The sequence below is a fragment of the Anolis sagrei genome, chromosome 9, assembly GCF_037176765.1.
Source record: "Anolis sagrei isolate rAnoSag1 chromosome 9, rAnoSag1.mat, whole genome shotgun sequence".
Taxonomy (NCBI): domain Eukaryota; kingdom Metazoa; phylum Chordata; class Lepidosauria; order Squamata; family Dactyloidae; genus Anolis; species Anolis sagrei.
The window spans coordinates 8044359-8060876 of record NC_090029.1 but is presented as its reverse complement, the minus strand read 5'-3'; the positions used below and the strand labels follow the sequence as shown (position 1 = coordinate 8060876).

Sequence of the window (16518 nt, the reverse complement as noted above, 5' to 3'; positions counted from 1 at the left end):
TGTAGTCTGAACTTACAATGAGATGGTTATGAACATAGTCCTAATTTTCAGGAGACGGCTATGAACATAGTCTGAACTTACAATGAGATGGTTATGAACATAGTCCTAATTTTCAGGAGATGGCTATGAACATAGTCTGAACTTTTGATTAGATGGCTATAAGCATAGTCCTAATTTTCAGGAGATGGTTATGAACATAGTCTGAACTTTCAATGAGATGGCTATGAACATAGTCCAAATTTTGAAGGAGGTGGCTATGAATGTAGTCCCAACTTTCAATGAGATGACTATGAACATAGTCCTAATTTTCAGGAGATGGCTATGAACATAGTCTGAACTTTGAATGAGATGGCTATGACCATAGTCCTAATTTTCAGGAGATGGCTATGAATGTGGTCCCAAATTTCAATGAGATGGCTATGAACATAGTCCTAATTTTCAGGAGATGGCTATGAATGTAGTCCCAACTTTCAGGGAGATGACTATGAGTGTAGACCAAACTTTCAATGAGATGGCTATGAACATAGTCTGAACATTCAATGAAATGGCTATGAACAGTGCTAATTTTCAAGGAGATGGCTATGAATGTAGTCCCAACTTTCAAGGAGATGACTATGAGCATAGACTGAACTTTCAATGAGATGGCTATGAACATAGTCCAAATTTTGAAGGAGATTGCAATGGATGTAGTCCCAACTTTCAAGGAGATGGCTATGAACATAGCCCAAATATCCAATCAGATGACTATGAATGTAGTCTAAATTTCCAAGGAGATGGCTATGAGCTGTAGTCCAAACTTTCAGGGAGGTGGTTATAAAATACTAACTATATTTTCAAGGAGATGGCTATGGACAGTGGTCCAAACTTTCAAGGAGATGGCTATAAAGCATAGTCCAAATTTTGAAGGAGATGGTTGTGAATGTAGTCCAAACTTCCAAGGAGATAGCTATGAAGCATAGTCCAAATTTTGGAGGAGATGGCTATGAATGTAGTCCCAACTTTCAAGGAGATGGCTATGAACATAGTCCAAATTTTCAGGAGACGGCTATGAACATAGTGTGAACTTTCAATGAGATGGCTATGAACATAGTCCTAATTTTCAGATGACTATGAGCATAGACCGAACTTTCAATGAGATGACTATGAACATAGTCCTAATTTTCAGGAGATGGCTATGAACATAGTCCCAACTTTCAAGGAGATGGCTATGAGCATAGACTGAACTTTCAATGAGATGGCTATGAACATAGTCCTAATGGTTATGGGCCATCATCTGAACTTTCAAGATGATAGCTATGGAATGTAGTTTCAGTTTGCCAGGAGATGGCTATGAAGTAATCTGAACTTTCAGTGAGATGGCTATGAAATGCAGTCTAAATTTGCAAGGAAATGGCTATGAACATAGTCCAAAATTTCAAGTAGATGGCTATGAACCATCAATCTGAACATTCAAGAAGATGGCAATGATGTGTAGTCTAAGTTTGACAGGAGATGGCTGTGAAGTAATCTGAACTCCCAGGGAGATGGCTAGGAAATTCAGTCAAAAATTTGCAAGGAGATGGCTATGAATAGTAGTCCAAAAATTCAAGGAAATGACTGTGAATCGTGGCTATGTAAAGCAATTTTCAAGGAGATGGCTATGAAGCGTAGCCTAAATTTGCAAGGAGATGACTGTTAGCCGTAGTCCAAATTTTCAAGGAGATGGCTATGAAGCATAGTCTAAATTTGCAAGGCAATAGCGGTGAACCATAAGTCAAAATTTTCAAAGCGATGGCTATCAACTGTGCTCCAAACTTTCAGGGTGATAGCTATGAAAGATGGTCTATGAACATAGTCCAAATTTTCAATCAGGTGACTATGAACATAGCCTGAATTTTCAAGGAGATGGCTATGAACCAAAGTCCAAATTTTGAAGGAGATGGCTGTGAATGTAGTCCAAACTTTCAAGGAGATGGCTATGAACATAGTCCAAATTCTCAAGGAGATGACTATGAAACGTGGGCTAAATTTCCAAGGAGATGTCTATGAGCTGTAGTCCAAACTTTAAGGGAGATGGTTATGATATGCAGTCTAAATTTTCAAGGAGATGGCTATGGACAATGGTCTAAACTTCCAAGGAGATAACTATGAACTATCGTCCAAATTTTCAAGGAGATGGCTATGAAGCATAGTCTACATTTGAAAGGAGATAACTGTTAGCCATAGTCCAAATTTTCAAGGAGATGGTTGTGAATGTAGTCCAAACTTTCAAGGAAATGACTATGAACAGTAGTCCAAACTTTCATGTAGATTACTATTAACCATAGTCCAAATTTTCAAGAAGATGACTATTAACCATAGTTCAATTTTTGAAGGAGATGGCTGCGAATATAGTCCAAACTTACAAGGAGATGACTAGGAATATATTCCATTTTTTCTAGGAATTGACTATGAACATAGTCTAAATTTCAAGGAGATCGCTATGAACCATTATCTGAATTTCAAGATGATAGCTATGGAGTGTAGTCTAAGTTTGCCAGGAGATGGCTATGAATGTAATCTGAACTTTCAGGGAGATGGCTATGAAATGCAGTCTAAATTTGCAAGGAGACAGCTATGAACAAGGAGATGACTGTGAACTGTGGCTATGAAAATCAGTCCAAATTTTCAGGAAGATGGCTATGAAATGTAGTCTAAATTTGCAAGGCAACAGCTGTGAATCGTAGTCAGAATTTTCAAGTAGATGGCTTTGAGCTGTGCTCCAAAATTTCAGCGAGATGGCTTTGAAAGGTGGTCTAAATTTTCAAGGAGATGGCTATGAACATAGTCCAAGTTTTCAAGCAGGTGACTATGAAATGTGGACTAAATTTCAAGGAGATAGCCATGAGCTGTAGTCTGACCTTTCAGGAACTTTCATGGTTATGAAATACAGTCTATATTTGCAAGGAGATGGCTATGGACAGTGGTCCAAACTTTCAAAGAAATGGCTATGAAGCATAGTCCAAATTTTGAAGGAGATGGTTGTGAATGTATTCCAAACTTTCAAGGAGATAGCTATGAAGCATAGTCCAAATTTTGAAGGAGATGGCAATGAATGTAGTCCGAACTTTCAAGGAGATGGCTATGAACATAGTCCAAATTTTCAAGGAGATGACTATGAAATGTGGTCTAAATTTTCAAGGAGATAGCCATGAGCTGTAGTCCGAACTTTCAGGGAGATGGTTATGAAATACAGTCTATATTTGCAAGGAGATGGCTATGGACAGTGGTCCAAACTTTCAAGGAGATGGCTATGAAGCATAGTCCAAATTTTGAAGGAGATGGTTGTGAATGTAGTCCAAAACCTTCAAGGAGATAGCTATGAAGCATAGTCCAAATTTTGAAGGAGATGGCAATGAATGTAGTCCGAACTTTCAAGTAGACAGCTATGAACCATCATCTGAACTTTCAAGAAGATGGCTATGAAGTGTAGATTTAGTTTGCCAGGAGATGGCTATGAATGTAATCTGAATTTTCAGGAAGATGGCTAGGAAATTCAGTCCAAATTTTGAAGGAGATGGTTGTCAATGCAGTCATCAAGGAGATGACTATGTGCATAGTCCAAATTTACAACTTGATGGCTATGAAGCATAGTCTAACTTTGCAAAGAGATAGCTGTTAGCCGTAGTCCAAATTTCCAAGGAGATGGCTAGGGAGAGTGGTCCAAACTTTCATGGAGATGACTATTAACCATAGTCCAAATTTTGAAGGAGATGGCTGTGAATGTAGTCCAAACTTTCAAGGAGATGACTATTAACGTAGTCAATTTTTTCAAGTAGATGGCTATGAACCATCACCTGAACTTTCAAGAAGATGGCTATGAAGTGTAGTCTAAGTTTGCCAGGAGATGGCTATGAATGTAATCTGAACTTTCAGAGAGATGGCTATGAAATGCAGTCTAAATTTGCAAGGAGATGGCTAGGAACAGTAGTCCAAAATTTCAAGGAGATGACTGTGAACTGTGGCTATGAAAAAGCAGACCAAATTTTCAAGGAGATGGCTATGAAATATAGTCCAAATTTTGAAGGAGATGGCTGTGAATGTAGTCCAAACTTTCAAAGAGAGGACTATGTACATTTACAAGGAGATGGTTATGAAGCGTAGTCTAAATTTGCAAGGAGATGGCTGTTGGCCGTAGTCAAAATTTCCAAGAAGATGGTTATGATCCATAGTTGAAATTTGTAAGATGGCTATAAACAGTAGTCAAAATTTTCAAGGAGATGACTATGAACCGTAGTCTGAACTTTCAAGGAGACATGGTCGTGGTCTGTAGTCCAAACTTCAGGTTGTAGTCCGAACTTTCAATGGGAAGGGGAAGAGTATCCTTAAAGCTACAGAGCGGAGGCTGGTTGCTCTCCGGGGTCAATGGGCTGGAAAGACTGTTCCAGGCTGTAGACTGAACTTTCAAAGAGATGGCCACAGTCTGTAGTCTGATGGAAATGGTCATGGTCTGTAATCTGAATTTTCAAGGAGATGGTCATGGTTTGTAGTCCAGACTTTCAAAGAGATGGTCATGGTCCATAATCCAAACTTTCTAGGAGATGGTCATGGTCTTTAGTCTGAATTTCAAGGAGATGGTAATGGTCTGTAGTACAAGCATTCCATGAGATTTTCATGGTTTGTAATCCAAACTTTCAAGGAGATGGTCATGGTCTTTAGTCCAAACTTTCAAGGAGATGATCATGGTCTGTAGTGCAAGCTTTCAATGAGATGGTCATGGTTTGTAGCCCGAACTTTCAAGGACATGGTCCTGGTCTGTAATCCTAACTTTCTAAGAGATGGCCATAGTCTGTAGTCCGAACTTTCAAGGAGATGGTCATGGTCTGTAGCCCAAACTTTCAAGGAGATGGTCATGGTCTGTAGTCTGATCTTTCAAGGAGATGGTCATGGTCTGTAGTCTGAACTTTCTAAGAGATGGCCATAGTCTGTAGTCCGAACTTTCAAGGAGATGGTCATGGTCTGTAGTCCAAACTTTCAAATAGATGGTCATGGTTTTTAGTCTGAACTTTCGAGGAGATGGTCATGATCTTTAGTCTGAACTTTCAAGGAGATGGTCATGGTCTGTAGTCTGAACTTTCAAGGACATTGCAATGGTCTGTAGTCTGAACTACAGTAGTCCAAACTTTCAAAGAGATGGTCATTGTCTTTAGTCTGAACTTGCAAGGAGATGGTCATGGTCTGTAGTCTGAACTTTCAAGGAGATTGCAATGGTCTGTAGTCTGAACTTTCAAAGAGATGGCGATGGCCTGTAGTTCAAACTTTCAAAGAGATGGTCATTGTCTTTAGTCTGAACTTTCAAGGAGATGGTCATGGTTTGTAGTCTGAACTTTCAAGGAGATGGTCATGGTCTGTAGTCTGAACTTTCAAGGAGATGGTCATGGTCTTTAGTCTGAACTTTCAAGGAGATAGTCATGGTCTGTAGTCCGAGCTTTCAAGGATATGATCATGGTCTGTAGTCTGAACTTTCAAGGAGATGGTCATGGTCTTTAGTCTGAACTTTCAAGGAGATGGTCATGGTCTGTAGTCTGAACTTTCAAGGAGATGGTCATGGTCTTTAGTCTGAACTTTCAAGGAGATAGTCATGGTCTGTAGTCTGAACTTTCAAGGAGATGGTCATGGTCTTTAGTCTGAACTTTCAAGGAGATGGTCATGGTCTGTAGTCTGAACTTTCAAGGAGATGGTCATGGTTTGTAGTCTGAACTTTCAAGGAGATGGTCATGGTCTTTAGTCTGAACTTTCAAGGAGATGGTCATGGTCTTTAGTCTGAACTTTCAAAGAGATGGTCATGGTCTGTAGTCTGAACTTTCAAGGAGATGGTCATGGTCTTCAGTCTGAACTTTCAAGGAGATGGTCGTGGTCTTTAGTCTGAACTTTCAAGGAGATGGTCATGGTCTGTAGTCCGAACTTTCAAGGAGATGGTCATGGTCTGTAGTCTGAACTTTCAAGGAGATGGTCATGGTCTTTAGTCTGAACTTTCAAGGAGATGGTCGTGGCCTGTAGTCCAAACTTTCAACGTGGCCGGTCCAGTGGAGTTGATGGTGTAGGAGCATCGCTTCAGTGCTGGTGGCCTTTGCTTCTTCCAGCATGCTGACATTTGTCTGCCTGTCTTCCCAAGAGATTTTTCGGAGGCAATGCTGATGGAATCGTTCCAGGAGTTGAGTGTGACATCTGTAGACAGTCCACGTTTCATAGGCATATAGCAGAATTGGGAGGACAATAGCTTTATAAACAAGCACCTTGGTCTCCCTATGGATGTCCTGCTCCTCAAACAGTCTCTGCTGTAAAATGATGATGATGATGATGATAGTAGTAGTAATAATATTCGTAACCAACATAGATGCCCAAGAACTAACAGCAGTCTCAATGTTAAGAACCATCCTTTTTAAGATTACAAGGGCCAGACAAACGTGGCCCATAGTTGAGGATTTGGGATCTGGAGTCCAAAAAAAGAAAAGAAAAAAAAAAGAAAAGGAACTTATCCAAATTCAGTCCTGGATAGACCTGAGCCAGGAGAAAGAACATCCCGCATACATATTTCTCAAACTGGCTCTATTTCATTTTCTCGTCATAAATGGACACATTGTCCAGACTATTTCGGACGGATTTATGGACGGCTCGGTCCGGTGCGATATATTAGCAAGATGAATTCCTAAGCTTAATTAGTTTTGACAGGTCATTTTGACTCCGGCCGACCTCTCCTCCTCCTCTTCCTCTTATCCAGAGTCCTTCTCTTTGCTGGTAATTCCCAAATTATCTCTATACATTATGTTCTCCTGGCAATCCCCACTGGACTTCAGCCGTGAAGTTTTACATTTTGAAAAAGATTGTAATGGTTTCTTGGCTGCGGGAATCGGAAATGAGCCATTTCCTTATTCCTCCCTCTATCACAGTGGTTCTCAACCTTCCTAATGCCGTTACCCCTTAATGCAGTTCCTCATGTTGTGGTGACCCCCAACCATAATGTTATTTCCGTTGCTACTTCATAAATGTCATTTTGCTACTGTTATGAATCATAATGTAAATACCTGATATGCAGGATGTATTTCCATTCACTGGACCACATTTGGCACAAATACCCAATACGCCCACATTTGAATACTGGTGGGGTTGGAGGGAGGATTGATTTTGTCATTTGGGAGTTGTAGTTGTAGGGATTTATAGTCAAAGAGCATTCTGAACTCCACCAATGATGAAATTGAACCACCAAACTGGGCACACAGAACTCCCTACAATCAAAGAGCATTCTGAACTCCACCAATGATGAAATTGAACCACCAAACTGGGCACACAGAACTCCCTACAATCAAAGAGCATTCTGAACTCCACCAATGATGAAACTGAACCACCAAACTGGGCACACGGAACTCCCTACAATCAAAGAGCATTCTGAACTCCACCAATGATGAAATTGAACCACCAAACTGGGCACACAGAACTCCCTACAATCAAAGAGCATTCTGAACTCCACCAATGATGAAATTGAACCACCAAACTGGGCACACGGAACTCCCTACAATCAAAGAGCATTCTGAACTCCACCAATGATGAAATTGAACCACCAAACTGGGCACACAGAACTCCCTACAATCAAAGAGCATTCTGAACTCCACCAATGATGAAACTGAACCACCAAACTGGGCACACAGAACTCCCTACAATCAAAGAGCATTCTGAACTCCACCAATGATGAAATTGAACCACCAAACTGGGCACACAGAACTCCCTACAATCAAAGAGCATTCTGAACTCCACCAATGATGAAATTGAACCACCAAACTGGGCACACAGAACTCCCTACAATCAAAGAGCATTCTGAACTCCACCAATGATGAAACTGAACCACCAAACTGGGCACACAGAACTCCCTACAATCAAAGAGCATTCTGAACTCCACCAATGATGAAATTGAACCACCAAACTGGGCACACAGAACTCCCTACAATCAAAGAGCATTCTGAACTCCACCAATGATGAAATTGAACCACCAAACTGGGCACACAGAACTCCCTACAATCAAAGAGCATTCTGAACTCCACCAATGATGAAATTGAACCACCAAACTGGGCACACAGAACTCCCTACAATCAAAGAGCATTCTGAACTCCACCAGTGATGAAATTGATCCACCAAACTGGGCACACAGAACTCCCATGGCCAGCAGAAATACATACTCAATATGCCCAAATGTGAACACTGGTGGAGTTTGGGGAAAATAGACCTTGACATTTAGGAGTTGTAGTTGCAGGGATTTATAGTTTACCTACAATCAAAGAGCATTCTGAACTCCACCAATGATGAAATTGAACCACCAAACTGGGCACACAGAACTCCCATGGCCAGCAGAAATACATACTCAATATGCCCAAATGTGAACACTGGTGGAGTTTGAGGAACATAGACCTTGACATTTAGAAGTTGTAGTTGCTGGGATTTATAGTTTACCTACAATCAAAGAGCATTCTGAACTCCACCAATGATGAAATTGAACCACCAAACTGGGCACACAGAACTCCCATGGCCAGTAGAAATACATACTCAATATGCCCAAATGTGAACACTGGTGGAGTTTGAGGAACATAGACCTTGACATTTAGAAGTTGTAGTTGCTGGGATTTATAGTTTACCTACAATCAAAGAGCATTCTGAACTCCACCAATGATGAAATTGAACCACCAAACTGGGCACACAGAACTCCCATGGCCAACAGAAATACATACTCAATATGCCCAAATGTGAACACTGGTGGAGTTTGGGGAAAATAGACCTTGACATTTGGGAGTTGTAGTTGCAGGGATTTATAGTTCACCTACAGTCAAAGAGCATTCTGAGCATCACCAACGACAGAATTGAACCAATCTTGGCACACAGAGCTCCCATGACCAACATAAAATACTGGAAGGGCTTGGTGGGCCTTGACCTTGAGTTTTGGAGTTGTAGTTCACCTACATCCAGAGAGCACTGTGGACTCAAACAATAATAGATCTGGACCAAACTTGGCACGAATCTCAATATGCCCAAATGTGAACGCTGTTGGAGTTTGGGGAAAATAGACTTTGATATTTGTTAGTTGTAGTTGCAGGGATTTATAGTTTATCTTCCATCAAAGAGCATTCTGAATATCACCAACAATGGAATTGAACCAAACGTGGCACACAGAACTCCCATGACCAACAGAAAATACTGGAAGGGTTTGGCAGGCGTTGACCTTGACTTTTGGAGTTGTAGTTCACCTACATCCAGAGAGCACTGTAGACTCAAGCAATGATCAATCTGGACCAAACTTGGCATGAATGCTCAATATGGCCAAATGTGAACACAGGTGGAGTTTGGGGAAAATATATCTTGACATTTGGGAGTTGTAGTTGCAGGGATTTATAGTTCACCTACAGTCAAAGAGCATTCTGAACATCACCAATGATGGAATTGAACCAAACTTGGCACACAGAACTCCCATGACCAACAGAAAACACTAAAGGGTTTGGTGGGCATTGACCTTGAGTTTGGGAGTTGTAGTTCGCCTACATCCAGAGAGCACTATGGACTCAAACAATGATGGATCTGGACCAAACTTGACACAAATATTCCATATACCCAAATATGAACACAGATGGAGTTTGGAGGAAATAGACCTTGACATTTGGGATTTGTAGTTACTGGGAGTTTGGGAGTTGTAGTTCGCCTACATCCAGAGAGCAATGTGGACTCAAACAATGATGGATCTGGACCAACCTTGGCACGGATACTCAATTTGACCAGATGTGAACATTGGTGGACTTTGGAGAAAATAGACCTTGACATTTGGGAGTTGCAGTTGCTGGGATTTATAGTTTACCTACAATCAAATAGTGTTCTGAACCTCACCAATGATAGAATTGGGCCAAACTTCCCACACAGAACCCCCATGACGAACAGAAAATACTGTGTTTTCTGATTGTCTTTGGTGACCCTTCTGACACCCCCTCGCCGCTCCCCCCCCACTTGCAAGGGTCCCGACCCTCAGGTTGAGGAATGGTGACCTATACATACATACATACCTATGTACATACTTACAGAGTAGACTCTCTGTCACCAGAACCCGAGTAACCAGATCTCTTAAGCACATGGAAAAAATGGAAGAACTAATACTACATGCTGAGAACTGTTTTTAATCATACAGTAAACTATGCTACATGAAGTTGAACTTGTCTTTATTGGTCATTGTTTGCTTTTAACAGTTGTATTTCAATGCAAATATTAGGTCAATATAGAGTGTATGGTAGGGTAGAGTATTAGGTCTATTTTTAATAGTAACTCTCAAGCCACCAGAAACTACATTTACCCAACATCTTTGAGTATCCTGCAGGAGAGATAAAGCGAGGTAACAACAACAACAACAACAACAACAACAGCCAGCAGAGTGATCTTGTTTGCTGTGGACTCATCTTGTTGTGTTTCGAATAATAATAATAATAATAATAATAATAATAATAATCTATTAATCCCATGGGAACTGGTTAAATCAGAATCTATTATGTACTACTACTACTACTACTACTACTAGTAATCTATCAATCCCCATGACTGCTGGTTAACTGAGAGTGTTATTTATCCATCCATCCATCCATCCATCCATCCATGTAGCTATCTCCATCTATCAATCCCAATGGACACTAGTTATATCAGAATCTATTGTATAACAACAAGAACAACAACAACAACAATAATAATCATCATCATCATCTATACATGCACACATGTATTTATTATGCTTGGGCGGTTTCGTTCGTTAATTTCGTAATTCGTTATTAATTCGTATTTAAATTAGCTTACGATCCGATATTAAGCCATGCAGGAGTAATTAAAAATCGAAACGATTTTTTCAATTTATTTCGTAATTGTTTCGTAATTGTTTCGAAATTGTTTCGTAATTATTTCCGTATGTCTGGTGCAAGTTTTAGGGTTGTTGTTTGTTTTATCAGTGATAAAAAATAAATTATCACAGCAACAGTCAACAACAGAGGGAGAGGGAAGCTTCAGAAGTTCCCCCTGTCCCATTTGGAGGGTTTTTTTTTGCATATTGCGCAATCGTGTCCGCCATTAACGAATCGATTCGTAATTGTTTCGTAATCGATTCGTAATTTTACAAAATTTCGTATATTTCGAACTTTTTTAAAGAAAAATTTCGGAATTCTTTTAAAAAACGAAACGCAATAACCCTCTAAAAACGAAACGAGTTTAGAACCAAATTTTTCCGTAGTTACCCAAGACTAGTATTTATCTGTTTACATACATACATACATACATACATACATATTACACTCATACACATATGTATACATAAACCTTCTCTGGAGGCATTTCAACAGAGACTGGATGACCACCTGTCGGGATGGATTAGATTGTGTTTTCCTGCACGGCAAGGGGTTGGACTAGATGGCCTTTAGAGATCCCTCCCAATTCTATGATTCTACATACATAGATATATACACAAACATCTTTACTAGATCGCTTCCTTCTTGGGAGGAGAGCAATGTCCAGTCTCGATAACATAGTAAAGAGTAGAGACATCACACTGGCAACAAAGATCCATTGCCTAGTCAAAGCCATGGTATTCCCTGTAGTCACCTACGGATGTGAGAGCTGGACCTTAGGGAAGGCTGAGCGAAGGAAGATCGATGCTTTTGAGCTGTGGTGTTGGAGGAAAGTGCTGAGAGTGCCAGTCCATCCTCCAGGAAATAAAGCCTGGCTGCTCATTGGAGGGAAGGAGACTAGAGGCAAAGTTGAAGTACTTTGGCCACATCATGAGGAGACAGCAAAGCCTAGAGAAGACAATTATGCTGGGGAGAGTGGAAGGCAAAAGGAAGAGGGGCCGACCAAGGGCAAGATGGATGGATGGCATCCTTGAAGTGACTGGACTGACCTTGAGGGAGCTGGGGGTGGTGACGGCCGACAGGGAGCTCTGGCGTGGGCTGGTCCATGAGGTCACAAAGAGTCGGAGACAACTGAACGAATGAACAACAACAACACATACATAGATAGATATATACACAAACATCTTTACTAGATATATATGACTAGCCATCCCCTACCACGTGTTGCTGTGGCCCACATGGGGGTTCTGTGCGGGAGGTTTGGCCCAGTTCTATCGTTGGTGGAGATCAGAATGCTCTGTGATTGTAGGTGAACTATAAATCCCAGCAACTACAACTCCCAAATGTCAGGATTCTATTTTCCCCAAACTCCACCAGTGTTCACATTTGGGCATATTGAATATTCATGTAGAGTTTGGTCCAGAGCCATCATTGTTTGAGTCCACAGTGATCTCTGGATGTAGGTGAACTACAACTCCAAAACCAAAGGACACTGCCCACCAGACCCTTCCAGTATTTTCTGTTGGTCATGGGAAAACTGTGTGCCAAGTTTGGTTCAATTCCCTCGTTGGTGGGGTTCAGAATGCTCTTTGACTGTAGGTGAACTATAAATCCCAGCAACTACAACTCCCAAATGTCAGGATTCTATTTTCCCCAAACTCCACCAGTGTTCACATTTGGGCATATTGAATATTCATGTAGAGTTTGGTCCAGATCCATCATTGTTTGAGTCCACAGTGATCTCTGGATGTAGGTGAACTACAACTCCAAAACCAAAGGACACTGCCCACCAAACCCTTCCAGTATTTTCTGTTGTTCATGGGAGTCCCGTGTGCCAAGTTTGGTTCAATTCCATCGTTGGTGGGTTTCAGAATGCTCTGTGATTGTAGGTGAACTATAAATCCCAGCAACTACAACTCCCAAATGTCAGGATTCTATTTTCCCCAAACTCCACCAGTGTTCACATTTGGGCATATTGATTATTCATGTAGAGTTTGGTCCAGATCCATCATTGTTTGAGTCCACAGTGATCTCTGGATGTAGGTGAACTACATCCAGAGATCACTGGTGGGGTTCAGAATGCTCTGTGATTGTAGGTGAACTATAAATCCCAGCTACTAAAACTCCCAAATGACAAAATCATTTTTTTTTGAGTGAAGGACATACGTTGGGTTGTTAGGTGTCTTGTGTCCAAATTTGGTGTCAATTTGCCCAGTGGTTTTTGAGTTCTGTTAATCCCACAAACGAACATTACCTTTTTATTTCTATAGAGATTGTTGTACAATTTTCAGGAACGTTCAACATTCCCGTTAGATTCAGAACTGTGCCAATCTGACCATCGTTAGGAAATAATATGAATTTCCGAGCCATCGCTAGCGCAGAGGCATGAGCTCCGTTGTGTTGGGCACAGAGCGGTTGGGATGCGTCTCATTGTGCCAGGAAACATCCTCTCTTTAATGCCACCCGCAGTTGCGCCAGGAGCTGGCTCCAAGCAGGGATTCTTTAGGGCAGCTGCCATGCCTGGTATCCAACTGCGCTTTTGTTTGCGATGCCACTTTGCCAGGCTTCATTCCCTGAAAACTGTGTAAATCCCACACTTTAATAAATGGTGAGTACATGGCAGGACAGAGGTGAGGCTGAGTCTCGGGATCCCAGTTTTTATCCTTTTGGACCCAGTGTGACACCGGATGTCTATGACATTATTCAACAGGAGAGCGGTTTCGGGAAAGATATCTCTGAGTCATTCCACTCACAGCTTGGCACGTCCCTTCTGGCCAGGAATCCATTCCCGTAAATCATTGGGATGATTCAAAATCACTGCTGGAATCCTTTGTGTTAGTCCCAACTAAAAGGTATGGCTACACTGTAGGAGTAATGCAGTTTGGCACCACTAGAACGACTATGGCTCAATACTATGGAGCTGTGGTTAAACCACTCCTGAAAAAGACTTCCCTTGATTCCACGATCTTAAATAACTATAGACCAATCTCAAACCTCCCTTTTCTGGGCAAGGTGTTGGAGCGGGTGGTTGCTGCTCAGCTCCAGGGCTTCCTTGATGACGTCAACTACCTGGACCAGTCAGTCTGGCTTCAGGCCTGGCCATGGCACCGAGACGGCTTTGGTCGCCTTGGTGGATGATCTCCGTAGGGAGCTGGACAAGGGGAGTGTGACCCTGTTGGTTCTCTTGGACATCTCAGCGGCTTTCGATACCATCGATCATGGTATCCTTCTGGGACACCTCTCCAAAAAGGGCCTTGGAGGTTCGGTTCTGTTGTGACTCCGTTCCTTCCTGGAGGGTCAATCCCAGATGGTGAAGCTGGGAGACGCCTGCTCGGACCCCTGGCCTTTGACCTGTGGGGTCCTGCAAGGCTCCATTCTGTCTCCCATGCTTTTTAACATCTACATGAAACCACTGGGAGAGGTCATCTGGAGTTTTGGAGTTGGGTGCCATCTCTATGCAGATGACACACAACTCTACTACTCTTTTTCACCTAACTCCAAGGAAGCCTCTTGAGTGCTAGATGAGTGCCTGACCGCTGTGGCTGTCTGGATGAGGACGAACAAGCTGAAGATTAATCCCAACAAGACAGAGGTCCTCCTGGTCGATCGTAAACCAGATTGGGGTATAGGGTGGCAACCTGTGCTGGACGGGGTTGCACTCCCCCTGAAGTCACAGGCCCACAGTCTGGGTGTCCTCCTGGATTCTTTACTTACGTTTGAGGCTCATGCGTCGGTGGTGGCCGGGAGGGCCTTTGCACAATTAAGATTCATGCGCCAACTGCAACTGTACCTCGGGAAGGCAGATCTGGCCAAGGTGGTCCACGCCTTAGTCACCTCTAGATTGGATTACTGCAATGCACTCTATGTGGGGCTGCCCTTGAAAACGGCCCGGAATTTTCAGATGATCCAATGGGTGGCAGCCAGGTTGTTAACTGGGGCTCCTTACAGAGAGAGGTCATCCCTCCTGTTTAGGGAGCTCCACTGGCTGCCTTTCATCTACCGGACCCAATTCAAGGTGCAGGTTCTTACCTACAAAAGCCCTGAACGGTTTGGGACCCGCCTACCTGCGTGACCGCATCTCTGTATACGAACCCACACGATCTCTTCAATCATCCGGGGAGGCCCTGCTCTCGATCCCACCAGCATCTCAGGCACGGTTGGTGGGGACGAGAGAGAGAGCCTTTTTGGTGGTGGCCCCTCAACTCTGGAACTCACTCCCTAAAGACATCAGACAGGCTCCAATTTTGGCAGTCTTCAGGAGGAACTTGAAGACGTGGCTGTTCCAGTGTGCCTTCCCGGAATAATGATTCCATAGCACTTTGTCCTCCAAAGCACTTTACATTTCTTTAGGTCTGGTCGTATGCCCTTCCACAAACACCAGTATCACCTTCCGTTCATGTTCCAGCATATTTCCAATTTTAACTTTACATTTGGCCTCCCCTCTGTTTTTAATTGTGTGTTATTTTATGGATAATGTTGTTTATCTTATCGTCTATGTTTTTAATTGCTTGTATTGTTGTTTTATTGCTTGTGTTGTTGTTGTTTGGGCTTGGCCTCATGTAAGCCGCACCGAGTCCCTTGGGGAGATGATAGCGGGGTACAAATAATGTTAATAAATAAATAAATAATAAATAAATAGTGGGAGTTGGAGTTTTACAAGAACCCTCTCCACCAAATTACACCTCCTGGGATTCCATAGCATTGAGCCAAATGATACTGAACAGCATTAATTTGGGTTGCTGTGAGTTTTCTAGGCTGCATGATCATGTTCCAGAAGCATTCTCTCCTAATGTTTCACCTACATCTATGGCAGGCATCCTCCGAGGTTGTGAGGTCTGTTGGAAACTAGAAAAATGGGGTTTATATATCTGTGGAATGATGTCCAGGGTGGGAGAAAGAACTCTTGTCTGTATAAAACAATGGTGAATGTTGCAATTGGCAACCTTGATTAGCATTTAATGGCCTAGCAGTCCCTGACTGTTCCTGGACATTAGCATTTAATCAAGGGCCGGGCTTTAGCACAGCTGGTAAATCACCACCAGTGATATGGAGCCCCCGGTGGTGCAGTGGGTTAAACCCCTGTGCCGGCAGAACTGAAGACCAACAGGTCGCAGGTTTGAATCCGGGGAGAGGTGGATGAACTCCCTCTATCAGCTCCAGCTCCTCATGCGGGGATATGAGAGAAGCCTCCCACAAGGATCATAAAAACATCAAATCATCCAGGCGTCCCCTGGGCAACGTCCTTGCAAATGGCCAATTCTCTCACACCAGGAGTCACTCCTGACACGACAAAAAAAAAAAACCCACCAGTGATAAGAAAGGTTGCCAGTTAAAAGCCCAGGGTCAGCGTGAGCACCTGACTATCAGCCCAGCTCACTGTTTACCTAAACCAGGGGCCCTCAAACGTTTTAAACACAGGGCCAGGTCACAGTCCCTCAAACTGTTGGAGGGCTGGATTATAATATGAAAAAAAACATGAATGAATTCCTATGCAAACTGCACATACCTTATTTGTAGTGCAAAAACACTTAAAAACAATACAATAATTAAAAGGAAGAACAATTTTAACAGATATAAACTTATTAGTATTTCAATGGGAAGTGTGGGTCTGCTTTTGGTTCATGAGATAGGATTGTCGTTGTTGTGTGCT

The 16518-nt window shown here is 42.3% G+C and overlaps 1 protein-coding gene across 1 annotated transcript in view; it reads left to right on the top strand.

The window, feature by feature from the left end:
* LOC132762611 (neuronal acetylcholine receptor subunit alpha-7) overlaps nucleotides 1-16518 on the top strand; it is a 155401-nt gene that overhangs the window by 1271 nt on the left and 137612 nt on the right. The gene's annotated exons all lie outside the window — the stretch shown is intronic.